Source organism: Amblyomma mixtum, chromosome 6 (assembly GCF_055824585.1).
Source record: "Amblyomma mixtum isolate Tamu chromosome 6, ASM5582458v1, whole genome shotgun sequence".
NCBI lineage: Eukaryota > Metazoa > Arthropoda > Arachnida > Ixodida > Ixodidae > Amblyomma > Amblyomma mixtum.
Window position 1 is genome coordinate 44,935,638 of NC_143017.1, and position 22,105 is coordinate 44,957,742.

At 48.3% G+C, this 22,105-nt stretch overlaps 1 pseudogene; it reads right to left on the reverse strand.

Moving 5' to 3' along the window:
* Positions 1-20,171: 20,171 nt before the first annotated feature.
* LOC149338944 (uncharacterized) lies at positions 20,172-21,972 on the reverse strand (annotated as a pseudogene).
* Between the last annotated feature and the right edge of the window lie 133 nt (positions 21,973-22,105).

Genomic DNA, 22,105 nt, shown 5'->3' on the forward strand with positions numbered 1-22,105 from the left:
TGCACTTCGCTATTCGTTTCAGCGGTGCAACACGGCGCCCTTTGCATGAAACCATTCTTCTGAGGAAGGTGCAGACGTCATGCAGTTCTGGTTCAGGAAAACTGCACCTGCTCAATGGTCGGTGCGGAAATCGTGTAGCGGCAGCCGACTTAGAAGCAGACGATGTCTTGCACGATAAATGGGGAATAGACTCGAATTAGTTATTCCGCTCGTCAGAGAGAACGGTGCCCCACTCGGACCTGACTCGTACGGAACATCTTTGACTCCACATCCGAGAAGGCGCCAACGGAGGAAAGGGTACAGAGGCCCTCACCGGCACCTTGAACCTCTCGACGGACTCGTCACCAGCGCTTAAAACTTAGACCAATAAGGTTATAGCAATACTTGACAAAGGGTATGTGAATTAAAAAGCAAACACGTGCATGTAGCATGATGCACGTTGCTGTAAAAACCGCGTAAGAGGTAATTCGGCACGCGCATCTCATGCGTTCAATAAAAAAACACACGTGCGTTTAGCGTCAGCTGCCTCGAGGATGCATCGATGCCGGTTCATGGAAACAGTTCCCTGCGATGTGCTGTCTGAAAATTCTTAGAGCGGCTCGGGATATTGACGGCTGTTGAGGTGGGCGGCACACTGCCGGATGCAATCTGCTGGCTACGCCAAGGCTAGCAAACGAACCACGCCTGCTCTCGACCGTTCGTTACGGAAACAGCTAGAGCCAAGCTGTACCAAAACTGCCGTAATGAGGCTGCACGCTCGCGGCACCGCTGCAGAACTTTACAGAACTGGTGCAGTGAGTGCAGGCGAATCAATTGAATCTAACAGTTTGGAGGTTTGGTTTAGAGCTACCATTTAACTAGCGACTAAGACAGCTTACCATAGTGCGCTTTGTCGTCTCTCACGGCCAGCGCTTGTCTTCGTTGTTGTGCTCTCAAAACACTGCGCTTCGATACACGAATCGTCCTTCTTTTTCCTCACATCATGCCATCTTCCAGCACAAAAGATACTTAACGTTAAGCTCAGTATGGGTATACTGCAGCAAGAGTCTTACCCCTTGAAATTATTTTCAGTGCACTAGAAATAGATGCCTCGCTAACGAAAAAAGCTGTCCAGTCTGAGGAGGAAGGCTAGGAGTAACTGGGTAAGCTGCGAGGAGCCTCGCACCAGCTGCAACCAATGGGAAGAGAGATGAAGAACAAGGAGGTGAAGGTTAGCAGGTGGTCTATAGTCGAATACAACTTAAGAAGGCAGCGGCTTTTCCCCGTCAAAGAACTCCCCTCCAGCCAATGGCGTCGGCTGATTCTAATGACCCTGCTAGGGTGACAATGCAGGGAGCGGTGCCACAATGGAGAGAGGGGTCTATCCCCGACTATGGACAGAGGAGACTTCCCTTTCATCTGCCACTCCCTGCATTGTCACCCTAGCAGGGTCATGAAAATCGGCCGACGCCATTGGCTGGAGGGGGATCCTTTGACGGGGAAAAGCCGCTGCCTTCTTAAGTTGTACCCGACTATAGAAACCAGTAAGCCTGAGGATATCATCATCATCGAGAAATGCGGTTGCGTGCACATGAAGATGACAGTAAAAAGAGACGAAGGATGAAGTCGTTGCCCTCAATGGCCCCGGCGACAGCGTGGATCACAGCATCGAGGTTTCGGAGAAGTATTTTTTTAAACATGATATCTGGATCAGTTTTAAGATCTGATGATTTCTTGCATCATAAATATTCGTTGAGCAGGAAATTATGTCATTCACGACAACTTGAGGTCTCTCTAACTAGGCTGCGCTGCCGGATTCCACCCTTAAATTTTTATTTGCACAGGTCTGGTTTCGCGCTTTCTCCCATCTGCGCATTCTGTGGTGAAGAAGAATCAACAGACCATTTCTTGTTGCTTTGTGGACCCTTCTCCATGATGAGACGACGGTTTTTAGATCAACCACTGCAACAGCTTGGCCTTAGTTTGAGCAGCCCGATAATATAGTAGTTTGGCGCCACCATTCTTGGATACAGCCACAGGTCTGTTTTTACCGCCATTCAAGATTTTTTACTGGAATCTAGTCGGTTACCTTGCTAACATTTTTTTAATTATCATTATCATTTTTTATTATTGCTATTATTATTTTTTTAATTTCTCGGCTACAAATCTCACAGAGGCCATCTTCTGCGTGCGTTATGCATTTTACGTTTCTTTTTGGTCTTTTTGCCTTCTGTTGACTTTTCTCTTCCCCAGTATTCTTTATTTTTTCCCAAGGCAAAATTCATCTAAAAAAATCTCTATGCTCCCCCACTTCTTGGCCGATCCCCCTGTTTGGTTATGCGCCATTCTACGAGGTGAACAACGACAACAGCAGGAAGGTGCAGTGCAGCAAACGGTAAGTCATCGATGAAGCCAGTCCTTCGAGAGATTCTGAAGCGAAACGATGTGCACGGCGAGCTGAACAGCAACGCGAAGAGAGCTGCAGAATTCGTCAACCGGTTCAGTGGAGATAACGAGGTGACAAGCCAAAGAAGAGCGCCAAATACAGACAGGTAGGGAGAGAAAAACGTTTAATGTGTAGAATGGTTGGGTGGGCCCTCATTCCAGGAGCCCATTAGCTTTTGCCGCCGCTTTTACCTGGTTCACCTGCAAAAGCCGATCTTCCGAATGTGAGCTGGACAGAGCCGTCTCCCAGTCCTCATTTGTTTCTTGATTGATTCTTTGTATAGCTGGGTTTTTCTGGCATGCCCATACAATATAGTTTAAGTAAGCCATTTCGCAGCAGAAGGTGCGATGCGGATCGTACGAATTTGTTAACATATTGTAACAGTTGTTACATTGAAAAGGAACTGCAGCGGCTGAACGAGGGCATCAGAGAAACGGACCTACACTTCAGCGTCGTCTACTTCTAGCGGCTGCGAATTCTTTCTTCTTCTACTTCCAATCCTCGTGTCACTGCCCCCTCTTCAGGAGCATCGCCCCGATGCGGTGTTACCGTCAGACCGAATATCGGGGAGAAAAAGTGTTCAAGAGTTACACCACAAGTCTGACATCACGGAATATGACTACATGCAGCCGGAAAGTCACTCGGGGGGTCGCTTGTAGTGCGGCTTCATTCGCACCACATGCACAACGTCGCTGCGCTTGCTGTTGTGCGATGAACGAGCTGGCGAGGCTGGTGCAACTTCGTACGTTACGTCGCTGAGGCGGCGGACAACAAGGTAAGGGTCGAAGTAGCGGCGCAGTAACTTTTCGGACAGCCCGTGGCGACGAACGGGCGTCCAAACCCACACATAGTCGCCTGGGTTGTAGGTAACGTAGCGGCGTCCAAGGTTGTAGCGGTCAGCATCGATCTGCTGCTTACGGTGAATGCGGTGTCTGGCCAGTTGCCGCGCTTCTTCCGCGCGCTGAACATAGGTGGCGACGTCGACATCAAGTTCACTCTCACTGTCAGGGGGGTCCACGGGTAGCATAGCATTCAGGGGGGTGGTAATCTGTCGACCGAAGACTAATTCGAACGGAGTGAACTGCGTCGTCTCTTGCTGCGCGGTATTATACGCGAATGTTGCGTATGGAAGAATTTCGTCCCATGTCTTGTGCTCGATATCAATATACATGGAAAGCATGTCGGTCAAGGTCCTGTTGAGGCGTTCCACCAAGCCATTTGTCTGCGGGTGGTAGGCCGTTGTACGTCTACGGCTGGTGTGCGTGAGCTTGAGTACAGCCTGTGTGAAGCGGGCCGTAAATGCAGCTCCACGGTCAGTAATGATAGCTGCAGGAGCGCCATGACGCAGGACGATGTTGTGGACGAAGAAGTCGGCGACTTCAGCAGCATTATCGTTTGCAAGTGACGTGGTCTCAGCATATCGGGTCAAATAATCTGTCGCGACCGCAATCCACCGTTTTCCTCTGGACGACTTCGGAAAAGGGCCGAGGAGGTCTATGCCAATTTGCTGAAAAGGGGTCTTTGGTGGTGCTATGGGCTGCAGAAAGCCGGCTGGCTTCAGAGGAGGAGATTTGCGCCGTTGACAATCCCGGCATGTTGTTACGTATCTACGCACGGATGGTAGTAAATTGGGCCAGTAATACTTAAGCCTAATCTTTGCCAGTGTGCGACTGACCCCCAAGTGGCCGGCGGATGGTTCATCATGACAAGCGCTTAAGATTTCGGAGCGTAACTGGGATTGCACAACACGCAGAAACGTCTCCTTGTTGCTGTCAAAGTTGCGCTTGTAGAGGACTCCACGGCGAAACACGACGTACACTGTAAACACAAATACGCCCAAATAGGAATATAAATGGCTAGTGTCCGCTTTTAAACTCCTTATTGAAAATTGCGCAATCGACTTTAAGTAGTAAAAAAGAGGAAATCCTCCTTTTTTACTGCCGTCGCGAAATCGAGGAGTAAAATAAAGCATTTACATGATTTTACTACTTTTCCAAGAAGGAGTATGTCGGCTTCAATACTCCTTCAGGCCCTTTATGCACTCCTTAGTGTCTGCCCGCCGCCTAGTGGCAGCTGCCGGTTCGCTGCACTTGCAGGTGACGACGCCGGCTCTGTCGTCGCTGCCTGCTCGCCTGTGCTTTTGCTGCTTCACGCACGTTTGTCATGTTACAAGACACCGGATCGCCGCAACCTCGCGCACCAATGTGTGCCACAGACAGTGCCTGTGAAGCCCCCAGTGTATTCGGAGAACGCTTGGTGTTGCATCGCCTGCGACGACAGTCTGCGAGAGGCTTAGCCAGCCGAGCTCCGCCGAGCCAACATGGCGGTGTGTGAGCGTCGACCTCCCCGAAGCCGCCAGTTTGCCACCCGCTCCTTTGCGCGCTCTTGTCGTGACGTAAGACTGGACATCATCGACCTTAGCAGCAACGTGCTGCAATGGACGTCTCACTCAAGCCAGCAATATGTGCAGAAGCAGCGGCTAGTCATTCATTGTCTACGCTGCATACAAGTGTTGGCTGCTGCCGTTTCGCCGCGCCGACATGGCGGTGTGTGTGTGACGCACCAGTTTTCTCGACATCGTCGGCCCCTCGTTCTTTCGCTGTATTGCAACAATACTAAAGACCGGATTATCATCGTCGTGTGTTCTGGTAAGCAGTATTAAACTCTCCTTTGATGCCATAGACGCGCATGCACTTAACGCCGCTCCCTTTTCAGTGTGCGCAGACTTGCTGTGAACCACGGGTGCGCTGAGATGAAAGGCTTAACGAGAACAGCAAAACAGCAAAGGCTTCATTGTGGTCCGGTGGAGCCAACTCACACAGCAGGCATGAAGTAAGTATCTGAGAAATTTGTTGTTGCATGCGGCTGAAAAAAAGAGTGTGGCACTGCAGTCGTGGCTGTTACGCTAACATGTACAGCTGGAAGTACGGTCAGTTCTTCTAGGGACCAAATTTTCTTCATGCGTTCACGCCCCATGAATATGGAAAAGCTGTACAGGCAATGACAGGTGAAAATGCACAGCCTTGGGGTCTGTGAATTTTTGTCACGTTATTACGAACAGTGCTGAGAACCGTGCCCTAATCGGTTGCTTCCTTTCCTGTGTTTTAAGAGGGCCTTGTTATGCAAACAATGCAAGCGATTTTATTCTTTTCAGTCATAGCACAGGACATGGCGACGCCTTAGCGCTCACGGAGATTAGCTAAACTGTTACATTTTCCGAGTTGGTGGCATCTTAACGTTGCAGCGATTTTCGGCAGCGGACATGAGGTTTCAACCATACTGAACGCTGCCTTTTCTGGATGGTTAGGCGTCTAGTTCCAAAATGTGGTATCTTGTAAGCTCTTCGCATTTGAAAAATGTTAAAAGAAGTTTCCACTTCGCGTGCAGTTTCCGAACACATTCCATTATGTGAAACTCGTGGAGGCAAGCGTTCCGGTTCAGACTGCTGATCCCAGGAAGGCAGCGAAAGAAAAAGAATAAAGCATACGCCAGTGTACGAGGTCCCCTGCTCGTGCTGGACGTAGTACATTGGCGAAAGCAAGCATTTCCCAGAAAAACTTAAGCAGCACAAAGCGGATGCCAAACAAATGAACAAGGAAGGAAGCGCGGGTTGACAAGACTGACTTCGAGGGAACTATCCTTGCATCAACTGTCTACGATCAGTGACCCGGCGGATGACTAACCGAAGGCTTAAAAAAGGCAAGCTGTGACTCACTCGCAGTCACACCTGCTGAAAGAACCAAGAAGATTCCCAAACATGTTTTTTTTTTGGTTGGCGTTCTTTCCCGAAAGTATATTCCTTTCCCAGCCATAGACCTGTGTAGAATGTTTTCTTTTGAACCCTGGCCACGAATGTGAGGGCAAAGCTTAACAGAAGACAGCTGGCGGCGGGAGGGTGGGTCTGGTGGTAGCTTTCTATTCCTAACAATGCCTGCTATGTCAGTCACCCTTGCCCTGCCTTTGGCCTATACACAGAATGAGGACGTCCTGAAAATGCGTAGCTGCGGGCTCTCCCATCAAGGAAATTGCATGTAAGCTTCCGCTGTGTGTATGTAAAGCGCTGTCTTTTGTTTGCATGTTTTGATTTCAGTAATTGGTTCTGATATGGTGCCTGAAAAGCATGAGGAACCTCTGACAAGTAAAAAAAAAATATCTCGAGGCCTCTTTCGGTGCAGGAACGCAGCCAAAGGCAGCGCGAATGCGCAAGTGCCTCAGTAAGACCATTTTATTTTTTTCAGTTTTATGCTTTGCGGAAAAAACGTTCCCTATCGATGCTGCTTCCCATTCGCCGTATTGCCTTAACGTTTACGAAAGCGGCTCTCTGGAATTTGTGATTCCCTGAAAACCGCGTTTAGCCGCTGTCATCCGACAGGGTACAGGTATGTATTAGCTAGTTGATTACCTACTATGTTCTGCTAGCTAATCTTTTGTCATGAAAAACGTTTAAACTTCAATAATACCTACTTTATTGAAAAGTGCACTCTGACCGCGGCTTTGGGACGTTGACTTCTACACTTGAAGCACGTCATACTTCAAGCTTAGAGGTGCAATTCCTCTGATGCATTTGTTTTTCTAATCTTTCTTTCAGAAGGAGCCTGTATGTTGACAGCGAAGCATTTCAAGGTTCCCTCCTTGCTTTCAAGTGTGGCATCTCTATTTTCATTCCTTTGGGTATTTAAATTATGTACCCAAAGACAGCGTGGGTTAAGGCACTCTTCTTTTCTACAGGGACCAAGACGTTGGTTCTCTGTAACCGTTGAAAGCAAGCTGCCGAACACATGTCTCAAATGTTTTGTACCCAATAAAATATTGTTTGAAATAAATCACTGTAAGTTCATCGACGCATTTATCCTGGAATATCAAGCTCTAAAATGAGCCTTCCATACAAATACTTTATTTCAAATCGGCTTCCGCATCAAGTGAAGTAATATACTCGTCTGGGAATCATAAATGTAACCCTATAGTAAGAAAAATTTCTCCAAAAATTTCCTGTCAAAACTAGTTAAAAGGAACAGGCACGTACTCCTGAAATGTACTATAAAAGTAGCTGCAAAGGAGTATATAATACTTCTATTAATTGCCATGCTAACTCCTTTGTGATCACAACTTTACTCCTAAATAAACTCCCGTCTGCAGAGCGGTAACACTTTACTCCTTCTAGCACTCCGAAAGTACCCCTTCAAGCAGAGGAGTAGACGATATACTCCTATTATGAGGAGTATAAAAACCCCTTTTCGGGAGTGCGCTACGCGATGAGCCATTTACTCCTATCCGGGTGTTTTTCGGTTTGCAGTGTACATGAGCATTCAAACCCTCCAGATACTTAACGAGTGGCGCCAACTCAGAATCTGCTCGTTGAAGCTGCGCCATACGGGCGATGCTAATGGCACAAAGAATAGGGCAATCTTCGGTGATGTCTTGCGTAGCCGGTTCCACGGGCGCTCGTGATAAACAGTCGATCCGCGTCTTGGTGCTGCCGACCCGATTTATAGACGACCGTAACGTCGTACTCCTGCAAACGGAGGCTCCAGAAGGGTCTTGAATGCTGGCTAGCCAGCATAGCGAGTGATGATCGCTGACAACACGAGACGGTCGGCCGAAGATGCAAGGTCTAAACTTACTCAGAGCCCAGATGACGGCAAGGCACTCTTTCTGTCGTCGAATAGTTCTGCTCCGATCGAGAAAGTGTGCGGCTCGCGTAAGCGATTACTCGCTGTGCGCCGTCCTGCCACTGTACGAGGATCGCTCCGAGGCCGACATTGCTGGCGTCAGTGTGGACGTCAGTCTGCGCATTCTCGTCAAAATGAGCTAGTATTGGTGGACTTTGATGGCGGCAGCGGAGTTCCTCGAAGGCTGCGTCTTGGGCACTTCCCCATACGAAGGGTGTGTCATCTCGAGTCAAGGCAGTCAATGGCTCGGCTAGGCGAGAAAAATCTTTAACAAAGCGGCGGTAATACGGGCAGAGGCCCAAAAAACGTCGGAGGGCCTTCTTGTCGGTTGGGCGTGGGAAACTGGAGACGGCGGAAGTCTTGTCGGGGTCTGGAAGAACACCTTGTGCGCTGACAACATGTCCTAAGAAACGGAGCTCCTCGAAGGCGAAATGGCATTTCTCTGGCTTGATAGTTAGTTGTGCAGACTGGAGAGCTTGAAGGACAATGCGCAGTCGCTGCAAGTGTTGTTCGAAGCTAGACGAAAAGATGACCACGTCGTCCAGGTACACAAGGCACGACTGCCACTTCAAACCAGCTAAGACATGCAGTGTCCATCATGCGTTGAAACGTGGCCGGAGCGGAGCAAAGTCCAAACGGGAGCACCTTAAATTCGTACAGACCGTCGGGTGTCACGAAAGCCGTTTTCTCGCGGTCTCGCTCGTCCACCTCGATCTGCCAATATCCGCTTTTCAGATTTAAGGAAGAGAAGAACCTGGCGCCCCAGAGTCGGTCGAGGGCATCATCGATCCTCCGGAGTGGGTATACGTCATTTTTGGTAACATTATTCAGTTTCCTGTAATCAACACAGAATCGCAACGTGTTGTCTTTCTTTTTCACCAGGACCACCGGCGACGCCCACGGACTGGTTGACGGATGTATAACATCGTCTGCAAGCATTTCATCGACTTGCATTCTAATAACTTCGCGCTCTTTAGGCGAAACGCGGTATGGACGCTGACAAACTGGTGGCGTGGCCGAATCGGTGACAATGCTATGCTTGGCTACCGGCGTACGTCCGACCTTGGAGGTCGCCGCGAAGCAATCTTTAAAATCAAGTAGCAGCGATGACAGAAGGTTCTTCTGATGAGGTGACAACTCCGGGTTGATTTTAACCTTCTGAAGGGCGTTACTTGGTGCGGCATCGTCGTGAAGATTCAGCTGTATGGGGCACACATTCGGCAACCTATCCACGGCGTCGAGAAAGGCGACGGCCGTTCCCTTGACGAGGTGCTGAATTTCATTCGTGAAATTCGTCAGAAAAACTGTCGCACAGCCGTCATTCAGTTCGACAAGACCGCGCGCGATAGCCACGCCCTTCTCGAGCAACAGCGAAGGGGGACTGTCCGGAATACCTTCGTAGTCGTGAAACGAGTCGTTCCTCACTAACACCAGCACACTGGACCGTGGTGGCAGCATTACGACGTCTTCGACTATACGCAGAGCGTTGACTCCTGGGCCTTCTGTGTCACTGTGCGCCACGGCTTGCTTCGTCGAAAATCTGACTCGCGCCTCGTGTAGATCGATCAGAGCACCGTTTGCCTGTAGAAAGTCGAGGCCCAGGATCAAATCTCTCGAACAGTCGCTCAAGACGACGAATTCACCCACGTAGACGAAACCGCGGATGCCGACTCGGGCTGTGCACCTTCCGGCCGGGCCAATGAGGTGACCTCCAGCCGTGTGAATGCTAGGGCCCAACCATGATGTCAAAACTTTGCTCAATTCCTGGGAGAGGGTGTGGCTCATCACTGAATAGTCAGCACCAGTATCAAGTAAAGCGATGGTGTCAGTTCCGTCAATCGTCACACACAAATCAGAAGTAGCGCGTCGGATGCTGTCGCTACCTTGCCCCGGTGAGGAATCAGCGTATCGGTATATCGGCGGCGGAGGATCTTCAGTTTTCCCGACAGCAGCGGCCTTGCCTCTGGAGACCGCTGGAATTAGTTTTCCCGACGTGGACTGGGAGAACGCCGCTCAGGGTAGCCGGCGTCTCGGCGAGGGCTTGGGGAACGGTAACGCAGCGGAGATGACGACCTAGGATCGTAGCGACCGTATGTCCCAGGCCTCTGACGGGCCGACAGATGAGCTTCAATTTCGAATGGTCGTTCGCCATTCCGGGGGCAAGGGTCGTCGGGCGCGAAACCACGCAGACCCACTCGGCGGTACGGGCAGGCCCTGTAAAGATGTCCCGCCTCACCACAGTGGTAGCAAAGGCGCCGCCGGTCCGGTGCACGCCACACATCACACTTCCGTGGCCACTGATAAGCTGGTCGAGCAGGCACACGGGAAAGACCAGACTGCTGCGCTGCGTGAGTCGCGGTATTCACGTCGTAGCCTGGCGTTGGGGCCCGGCAGAGGACAGATGCATAGGCATAGGTGGGATCTCAGGCAGTTGTTGCTGCGGTGCTGCTAGGCGCACCTCGTCCCGGACGACTTCAGACAGCGATGTAACAGACGGCGCGCTGGGAGGCAGCTGGAGGGCTTGTAATTCCTCCCTGACGATCGAACTGATTAGGTCCCGTAAAACGGCCGCATCACTCCCTAGCGGCATCGAAGAAACAGCGGGCCCAAGCGTGCTTACATCCCGATTGTATTGCCGGGCTCGTTGCAGGAGCGTCGTCTCCATGGTAGTCGCTTCCGTGAGGAATTCGGCAACAGTACGCGGTGGACTGCGCACAAGACCGGCGAAAAGCTCCTGCTTGACCCTGCGCATGAGGTGGCGAAGCTTCGTCTCCTCCGCCATGGATGGGTCAGCACGCTTGAAGAGGCGCGTCATGTCCTCTACATACATACGGACGCTTTCGTTAGTCCGCTGGTTACGGGAGCGAAGCGCAGCTTCAGCTTTCTCAAGGCGGTCTGCGTTGGGGAATGTAACTAGGAGATTTTGGCGAAATGTCTCCCAGGTGGACAGGTTGCTCTCGTGGTTCTCGTATCATGTCCTAGCGGAGTCCTCGAGCGCAAAATACACGTTATGGAGCTTACGGTCGTCGCTCCAGCCGTTGTAGCGGGCGACCCGCTCGAAGGTGTCTAGACAGTCTTCCGCATCTTCGTACACGTCGCCGTGAAAAGATGGCGGTGTTCGCGGCGTGTGGTAGAGGATGGGCGCCGGGGACCTACTGTCTGTGGCCATTTCCGGTGGGACCGTCGGTCGAGGCTGCGTCATCCTCGTCGGGTTGGCAAGAGGCCCGAACTCAGGTGACTCACCGCGGAGGCGGCGGCTTGGGCGCTGATGGACCGGTGTGAGTTCCGTCTTTATCTCGTAGGCGTACGCAGGTCGGGAAGCGTACACAGCACTGCTCCACCAGATGTGTAACAGTTGTTACACTGAAAAGGAACTGCAGCGGCTGAACGAGGGCACCAGAGAAACGGACCTACACTTCAGCGTCGTCTACTTCTAGCGGCTGCGATCTCTTTCTTCTTCTACTTCCAATCCTCGTGTCAATATAGCTGAATTTGACGGGATTTATACAAGTATTCCATTGAAATTTCTCTAAAATGATGCCTTGCTTCCTGTTTGGATTTTTGTGCGGTTCGGAGTATACTTTCCTCGTCAATCTCATAATGTTGGATTAAGTCCCTATAGCTTAATGGGGGTTCAGAATAATTATGTTCCCGCGAATGTTGGGGTACCCGGGGTAATAGCGCGCGGGGCAGCGGTGTGAGCGCCTTCATTTACAACATCCGCAGAGTGTGCTGGAGTTCATGTGACTCTGGATTTAAAGTTCTATCTTCTTTATTTGTTTGTGTGCTTACCGATCCTTCCTCTCGTGTAGTTACGACATGCAGTCTGGGAGTCCGTAATTGCACACGAGACATTCCCGGAAACCATCGCCAAAGCAATCGCCGCTTCGTCAGCCTGAGCGATTCCCTAGCATCGAATTGATGCCCCATTTAACTAATTTCCCTTGGCCATCCGTGCATGCTATCGTTTTTATCCCGTTGACCGGTTCTGCCGTGTCCAAGTAAATTGCCTCTTCCCTCGCGCCCCATTTTCTTCTGAAGGCGCTCGCCATAGCCTTCCTTCTTTTCATATGAAATTCGGGGTGCATACTTCTCGGAATGGGCTGCACCTCGATCTTGCTTCTAACCTGGTCTCACAAGTTCTCTCTGTCCTCCGTAGACTAAATCCATGGGAGCCCTAGTCTGCGATATCGGTATCGAATGGCCTTCAATAATTTGATGTGCAGTATTGTGAATACCCATGTGTAGTAATCTTTCTGTTCCTTCTGGGATACGAAGTGCTTCTTGATATACTTTGCGTATTATGGCGTCCAACTTGTTCTTCTCACTTTTGTATCCTGCTCACAATAAAAGCCTGTATTAATTTTCTGGTTTCTTTTTCTTTCAAGATCCACGCTTGTGGCTTGATGTCCTGCTAATCACTCTCGCCGCTTGCTAAGTGTTTGCCTGCAGTCGCCTAATCACTTCCGCGTTGTTGCCTTTGGCGTCTATTAACATTGTGTTAGCCGTTACACGCTGAGAGCGCACTACACATTCATGTGCCTCCACAGGACCCGATGTCCCGCACAGTTCACATCGCATTAGCTCCGGGTTGGGACAAACGTCGGCCCTGTGGCCCACCTCTCGACACCCGCAGCACGCCTGTGTCGTTTTCTTGTAAAGGTAGCACGGCATTTCCCCTCCGTTGTAGTATACGTAAAAGAGAACTCTGCTACCCGGTAAGGTGTCGCCACTGTGTCCGTTCTTCCAAATTTCTTTAGAGCCCGGATTTATTTCCATTTGGCTCTGATATTCCTTTGGATGTCTTCACTTTCCTCTGGATTAATGCTCCTCAGTACTTCCTTGCACGTGTCCTGTGGGGGTTTGACATACGTGCAGGTCCGATATTTTCACCCGTCTAACACTATCGCTTGCACTCCGAGGATTAGGCGAGCAGCTTCCATAATCTTTGTCCCTGCCACGATGATATTCCGCTCCAAAGTTAGCCTGACTTTGATCTCAGTATTTATGTCGGGCCAGCCAGTGGCTGGTGCAATGGCTGCTGCAACTTTCCATACGCTCGCTCTATATTTTGCCAAGCCGAAAACGCTTCTTGGTGTGATAATTGCCACGACATCTCCCCTTTCCAGCGCCGGAGGTCCCGGAAAACCTTTGCTTTGGCTTGGGCTCACCTTGGCATGTTTCGCGTCATCATTCTGGCCCGATAGCTGCCGCTCTCGCTTGGCTTTTCGCACCGCATTCCTGGAATGCGCCTGAATCCGCTGAAGCGAAGTTGGATCCAGAGCTTGCTTTTCGTCCGCATCTGTTCCTTGATGACTACCAACTTTTATCTCTTCGGGTTCGTATCCTACGATCCCCTCCATGTCGTCCGGCCGAGCGCCTTTGCCAGCGGTCGTAGAATACCATTTTCATCACTCACATCTTAGTGGTTGGTATCCAGTCCACGTACTCGTGAAAACAACTTCGTGTATCCAACCGATGCAATATTTGCCTTTGCAGCTGCCGAGGTATTGACGACCGCGAGATGTCAGTGCGCCTCAGAACAGCGTTCCCGGCGAAGACAGTATAACCTTGCTAAACGATATGAGGAAACAGATGAATAGCAAGAACCGCGAAAAGAATAGCGAAGACACCGGAGGACCACCGAACAGAAGGAACAGTAACTCTAAACGCAACGATCAACTAAGGTGGCTTAACGCAAGAGGAAAGTCTATAAACGACTGCAAGTAATTTGAAAGGGTTCACTCGCTTTATTTATTTAGATATGATAGCGGAGGTTGGTTCCTGACAGTGGCGCCGTCTACCACTTTTCGTATGTTAGAAGAAATCACTCGATCTGACGGCTATATCAAGCAAGTGCAACACGCAGTACACATGATAGAAAACTCTGTGCTCATATCAAAAATGCTAACATTAGCGTTTGTGACTTGTCCACATCAACTTAAATTCTGTCTCTGGTAACGCGGTTTCTGAATTTCGGGGTCCCTGCAGCGAAGATCAGGTGGCAGTTGATCACTGTCTCTATAGGGTACCTGTTCTCACGTATGCTATCGCGGACACAGTGACCCGTTTAGCGAATATAGACCAAACCACAGGTTGAGGTTATGAACACAGCTGCTTGGGCGCGCGCTACCAGGCGCGTTCCGTGGTTCCTAGTGGACGTGCTTTAGGGCAGGCTAACTGGGAGTAGAAGATACCAGGACCGCATTGCCGAGTAGCTCGATTTTTTTCAGGTGACGAGAAAAATTGCGAATGCAGGGAATTGTATACTGTGCCTTATTTTCTTTTTTTTTGACGAACGTCATGCAGCAAATCCTGACATGACTGCTGGCTCACTGCCCGTCAGGAAAAGAGCTATCCACCGTTCCCATCGCTTTAGTTCGTAGAGCTTGGTTGGGGACGTGTAAAACGTTGTCCATGGTAAGTTCAAGTACGTGCTATTGCAGAATGCTCTTGCTCTTCATCATCATCAGCCCCACTACGCCCACTGCAAGACACAGGCCTCTCTCATATATCTCCAATTAAAGCTGTCCTGTGCCAGCTGCGGTAACCATCCACCAACCTAACTCTCTGCCGCCCCCTGCTACGCTTGGCCTTTCTTGGAATCCACTCCGTTATACCTTAACGACCATAGCTTATGTTGCCTTCACATTACATGCCCTGCACAAGCCCACTTGATTCTCTCCATTTCGACTAGGACGTCATTAACCCTCATTTGTTACCTGACCAACTCTGCCCCCTTCCTATCTCTTAACTGTACCCCTATGATTTTCCTTTCCATAGCTCACTGCGCTGCCCTCAATTTAAGTTTTGACCCTTTTTATTTGCCTCCACGTATTTCCCTCATAGGTTAGTGAAGGTGAGTGCAGCTGTTTTGCATTTTTCTCTTTACTGATACTAACTGTCATTCATGTATTAAAAGAACCTGCCAAATGCGTTTCACCTAATTCTTATTCTTCCAGTCATTTCCCTGTCATGATCCGGATCAGGGGCCACTATACCTGCCCTGAGTAGACGTATTCCCTTACCACTTCCAGCACTTCGCTACCAATTTTGAACGGCTGTTCCCTTGCGAAACTGTTGAATATATTTTGCTCCTGCTCTGCAGCCGCACAGTCTCGCCTAGACGCGCTGGTCACTTGCGTAGAGACGAATCGACCACCGTGGCCACTGCGATTTTGGTGTCTCCACCTGCAGGACGCGTCTGCATACACGGTCGTGTCTTGAGGAGCGTGTTTTGTGCAGAGGCCGAGGATGTAGCCGTTCCTCTAGCGGTGGTGGCGGGCTATAGAACCTGGATGTCGCTAACAATATTCACGGACTCTGAAACAGTCTGCCAAAATAACACGAAGGGCAGGATATGTCGTCACACTCTTCCTGTACTCCTCGCAGCGAGCGACAGAATTAAAAACCACGAAGAAGACCACACACAAGACCACACACGAAATTGTGTGGGTACCGGGACACACGGGGGTGGCGGGGAACCAAGAGGCCGACAGGATGGCTCGAGGATACATTACTTTCCGGGCTTCCGACGATACCGCGTCGCGCCAGCACCCAAGGAATACTCGGCCATAAAAGAAAACTATAGAGGCAGGAGAATGCGATATCCCCCGCCGCACATATCTCTCAACAGAGAGGAAGCTGTCACTTGGAGACAATTACAGACAGGCTCTTACCCAGACCTACATACACTAAACAAAATGCACCCTACGATATACGCGTACAAATGTCCCTGGAGCGACGAAAAACCCACTCTATCATAGGCCTGCCAAAACATAGACGTGGTCCCCAAAATACAAAACCCGAATGGGGAGCACTGGGAGACTGCTGTCCAGCGACTGCTCTGAAGACCAACAAGGCCTGGTACCGCGAGCTGAACGGGCGGCAGTGACCAGCGGAGCCCTGGACTGAGGGCAACCGACCACTGACTAGAGGTGGACGACGTCGACGAAGAAAACTCCTGGGGATAGAACCATGGAGAGAACGTCTGTGAAGATGCCCCAGAAGCGCAGAAAAAAGCACTATGGTACAGTACAATTTTCCCTTCCTTCCTGGTTCTGCTCTGCCTGCTCTAGTTATTTCGCTCTTGTGGTCCGGATCTGCGGTCACTACCTGCCCTAAATAGCGGTCTCCGCTGCGTCACAGGTCTGACCTCCACCTTGTTCAATTGCTCCGCAGCCGATGGGGACTGAGGGCCATGGGTTAATTAATGTATTCATACAGTTGGTTGTGGCCACAGAATTCCGCGAATAGAGGACAACCTGGGGCAGCTGCTTACGCCAGGGACAACGCCCTCTGCGAGCGATTCCACGTAATTTAACGGGCAACAAAATAGCTACCCTGCTCACTTCTGTGTCTCCACAGTCTGCACGACAAAAAAATTTTTTTTTAGGAAAGGAAATACGCATTACTGTACAACACCCTCTCAATTTAGAGGGTGTTGGCTCTGCCCCACGGTGCAAGAATATACTTATAGTATATTCTTACAAGTATAGTATATTCTTACACCGTGCTCTGCCCACTTTTCCCCGCACGTAAGCCAATGACGTGGTACATCACTTGGTGTGTCACGTGGCACCGCTCTTGCGTTGATTCAAATTTTGCGCCACTCCTGGCCCAACCACGCCCATTTTTGGACACTTTTATGGCTCTAATTAATTAACTAATGATCCGATCGGCACCAAACCTTTTGCGCCGCATCCTCACATCATGCGCCTCCAATTATAACCACTTTTGAGACGATATCTCTGTATAGTTTTCCACAATCGCTGCGGACACTGTTTACATTGCCACGTATCATTGCAGCGTCCGTTCGTTCGCGCAAGGCCGCAGAAAAGGGGTGTTCTCATTTTTGTTCGTGACGCGAGAAGCGACCGGTCTAATCACGATTGTTCACAGCCATGAACAGCTGCATCTACGTGTTTCCAGATTACTCTAGATGATCGCGACCTGTTATCTAGAAGTTTCCTTGCCGGCTTTAAATGGAACGATGCCGCGAGCAGCGGGCATTCGTAGTTCGACGACTGACGAGCACGTTTGTTGCTTACGCCGCCGCCGAGTGATTCACTTCTTTTGCGGGCGCAAGTCAGCCCAAATAAAGAGCTTCGTTTTCCAAGTCTTGTTGGTGTTTTCGTGACCGCTGGACTGCCGTCACTACAACGTGACAATATAACAGAAAGCCACCGACATTTAAAAAAAGGCTAATTTCTCACCGGAGAAACGAGACGTTGAGATATGGCGCCAGGGGCACTATTGCTGTTAAGTCTTTCGGTTTTGGTTCACCGCCGCCGCAGCCGGTCATTTCTGAACAATTTTGGACCTAATCAGTACGCCACCTAAATATAGCATAAAACTAAAGTGACTATCAAATGGAACCGTAGTGCGAAATTTGAGCCTGAACCTTTCTTACACCGTGGCCCGAACAAACGTGCGGTTAGGCCGAGTGAATTTTTTTTTCTATTTTCTCTGTTTGACGCAATAGTCAGTAGAGTATAAAATTCGATTGTTATCGGGTGCCGTTTCAAAATTTGCACACATGTATTTATTCATGCACGCATCAGTACACAAACCCAGTAAAAAAAACCATTGGGTTCCAATTGGGAATTTCCAACTGGAACCAATTGGATATTTCCAAATGTGTTTTCGACACCATTGGGGAATACCAATTGGAAAATACCATTTGGACCCCTCCAATTGGCCTACACCAAAATGGTCAGTTCCAATTGGGCAGGCGTGGTTTACCCCCATTGAAAGACCACATTTGGTCTGATCCAGTAGAAATTTCTTGACGTACGTCATCAGCGCACGTGTTTTGGTTAAAACCAACCAGTCAGTTCATTTCACATTCAGATGCAGTTTTATTCGAACGGTGTAGAACCAAGTGGATTTTTCGCAGGAGTTTATGAGATGGTGTGCGTTTAGTGCTAATATTGTTACATGGGAATAGCAGTTGTGATAATTCGAAGCATTTAGGGAAGTGAAGACAAACAAGCCTGCAATATCACACAGAAGGAACACAGACACAGTCAATATATATACACAGAACATACTTTTGCTCCAACTTATATACCCCATTTATGAGTCACTGCAGCTGGAGCCAGTGGCGCTTGTCCGTTGAGCAAAGTTATTTCATTGATTCATGCTGGTAGCAACAGTTCAAATGATTAAATTAATGCAGTAGATAAAGCAGCTCATACCTTTTTACTAAAACCTCCTTACTTCCCAGTTTTGTGTTTATAGAGAGCAATATTCTGATCCAAATCAAGGCAACCATTGGCTTCCAATTGGTTTTTTCCAATTGGAAATTTTCCAGTCGTGCATCTTCTGGAGCATCGAGTTGGACCTTCCTACTGGCTCACTTGCAATATTATATATGGACTGTTCATTTGGAGCAAGGCTATAGCGGTCCTGGCTAGCGGACTAGCCACTTGGTAATAGAGGAACCAACTCTTCATTTACACAATTTGACCATTAGTTTGGAACATAGCTAGGGGACCAACTGGGCAGTCAACCGAAAAGAATGAAGCCAATGGGGTCCCGGGAACTAGTTGGATAATTCAGTTGAAATGGCAGAGCGAACGGGACCAAAATTGGAAGCTGAGGACCAAATTGGACTAGTCAGTTCGAATGAGGGAAACCAATTGGACTCCCCAATAGGATTCCCAAGACCAGTTGAAAGTTCAGAAACCAGTCGGACTCCCCAATTGGATTCCCGAGTCCAAATGGAAGTTGAGAAACCAATTGGACTTTCCAATTGGATTCCCGAGTCCAAATGGAAGTCCAGAAACCAATTGGACTGTCCCCAGCAAACCACAAACCTCCCATAGATGTCCAGATTAAGTCTGAACGTCTATGTACCAAAGCAAAATCTCTCAGACGTCTTATCTACCAACCTTTTTTCATGGAAAAGCTAAAGACGTACCCACGACGTTATATCTGCCTTAACCTAGACTCCTCGTAGATATTACTTGTCACGTCCTGGGAACGTAAGTGAGATACATTTTAAGAGTTCCATATTTTTCAATCATTCAATACTTCGTGTTGCCTTACTGCATTTAAGGTTGGAAATTGCTGTCGACTACAAATTGGAGACATGACCAGCGCTGCCTGTATTTTTGCGTGTGTTCGTGCTCGCTTCATGGTACAATATTTTTAACGGCGCAAACGGTTAAAAATATTGTAAGTACTTTTGCATCGCTTCATGGCAACATTAACCTACCTAAAAAAAGGAAAAAAAATATTGGTAGTAGTAAAGACAAATCTGAATGCACACCCATCAGATTTCTGACTCAGTTGAATGCAGTTGGCTTAAAACGCCAGTCACTGTGGTCAGGGTTTACATTACTTCGTTACTATTCTTACTTCGAACTTATATCTTGTGCTGCAGCCAACACAAGCTATCTCAGGTTAAGGTGCGAGGCCACACTGAAAAACTTTTTAAAAATCAGCAGCTAGAACAATAGTAACCTTTTTTTTATTAAGCACATATCATTCAACTTATCCAACTATTTAAAGTACAAAAATTGGTTCAATTTTTGGGAGTTAATTTTTGTTGCAAATATGTTAAAGCTGCTAGTCGCGCTAGCAACGATAAGCTACTGGAATGCTGAACTGAGGAAAGCTTTGCCATTTGTGTAGCTGAATGTGTGACTTTTGCAATGAACTAGGATAAATGTAATGCAATCAATACTGAGAAAGCAATTTTTAAAAAACTTAACAAAGTGGAAAAAATTGTTTATTTCAACATTTATTTCAAAACAATGTTTTTTAAATAATCTTCAATAGATTCAAATTTTATTTTATTTATTGCATATATCTGTATATGGGGAATTAGTGGCGAAAATTACATTTCAAAATATCCATTCAGAAAAACGTTACACAGTTTGTGTAAGATGAGGTGGGGCAAAATCATTTTGGAAAAACACAAGGATTTCAAAACGTGTGAAAGATGTGAAAAAAAAATATATATATATATATATATATATATATATATATTTTCACATCTTTCACACGTTTTGAAATCCTTGTGTTTGAAATCCTTGTATATATATATATATATATATATATATATATATATATATATATATATATATATGCAGGTCTAAAATGCACCATGCTCATAGCTGTGCCCTCCTGAGATGCAGTAGGGTCTCCTTTTGTTCGTGTGGGTGCCCATTGTTTCTTCCTAGCCCATTTTGTCTTGTCAGTTGATATGCGTAGAGCCATCTGCATTTGCTGGTAGTCTCTGGCAATGCATACTCTTGTCGTGAGGTACTCTCGTTCAATGCCAGCCTTTCTCAGGACATCCAGGGTGCTTATGCCATTATTGAAGTGTGCCACAGCATCATACAGGCAAACAGCATTGTAGGCATGACTTACACACCTCCTTGAGGCCCACTGCCACAATTAAGCTCATTGAAACACTCATCTGCATTTTGTGTTTTGCCATGCAAACACTTAGATGGACGTTCATTATAACATAGATTACTGCAGACAGCTTCCACTCTGTTCAGCACGGCATTTGGAAGCCCTCCTTTGTGCACACACTTCCCTTGGCCTTCAACACTTTTGTACCCGTACCAGCTGGTCAGTCCAGGAAGGAACAGGCCGTGCCTTGGCTGCTTGTCAGTGGAGCTGCAGTGAAAGAGGCTGACTAGGATGGCTTGTTTCATGGCCAAAAGGTTTCCCACGTTAGCTCTTACGATGATCCCATAGCAGTTTTGCAGGCGGTCAATAAGGGCATCAGTTGGCTTTCCTTTAACACCAAGTCAACACAGAGCTTTTTTGAGTTTTCTCACGCAGCAGACAACACGCTTCTGGACATGCCTAATGCATTTAAGTTTCTTGACGCTGTTATCTCCATACATGCCCCTACAGTGGCATAACTCTTGGAATCACCATCGCTTAGTAGTCCAGGTACTTGAAGCCTCTCGTTGTTTGTGACCTCTCAAATATTCCATACAAGCAAACCGTCTCCATACCACCTGCACTATCTTTGCGATTTGCTTGGCAGAAAGTATGACTTCCTTTCCACTCCTGGAATGAAACACTTCCTGGGCTCAACTTGCTTTTAGTTTTGCAAGCCTTGCATGTGCTGGAAAGTGCCACAACATCGATAATTTTTTTTGTGCCCAAGTTATCACAGACACACACCGATTCAAAGAAAAGAATGCCCCCACTTCTGTCATGTTCCATCACCTGAAACACCGCACTCATCTCTCCCCACCACAGCACGAACTTCTGCAGCAGCATTAACCACCGACTTCGATGCTACTTTTCCAGCCGCTGCTGAAAGCCGAGACGATATTCTGCCGTAGGCGGAATGACGCAAAGGGGGAGGCATGTTCATCACGTCACAGCTGGTGACGCATCTGCATGTCCTTTCTCTAACTGGCGCACTGCGTACAACAGTCGAACATTGTTCTCATCTGCACACACCATTCTTTTCGATGTGTCTAATGAATACTCGAAGCCACACTCCGCACACACCACCGCACAGGCCGAGCACATGCCTTGAGCGTCACTGCTGTATTCACGCATTAAGGGCATGCCAGCAAGGAAAACACAAAAAAAGAAGAGATATCAATGTCAAAAATCCAGTTCCTTTGGAGTGCAGAATCAGGTAGCAGAGTTTCATAGGTTTTTGAAATGTTCTCAAGCTTTCTGCCGCTCGCTGAAACACCCGAGTCTAGTGGCTGAGAAGACGGACGCTTCGTCGTGTGAAGATTGCAAGTAAACTTGCGTTTCGGAACTTAGCCATATTAGTAGAACACACTTTGAATGCTGTATCTGAGCACCTGATAAAGATGCAAAACGCTACTTCGCCACTGAAACAGCGTCTAAACAAAGCATTGAAGCACAGTCGAACGTAATCATCTTCGAGCGTCAGGCATCCCCCTTGTGGCCTCTTTATTTAAAAAGGTGTATAAGAATAATAAATTTAAACACAAACTCACGAATGCCAGTTAATGTTCACGGATATCAAAATAAAAAGTATATTGAACAATAT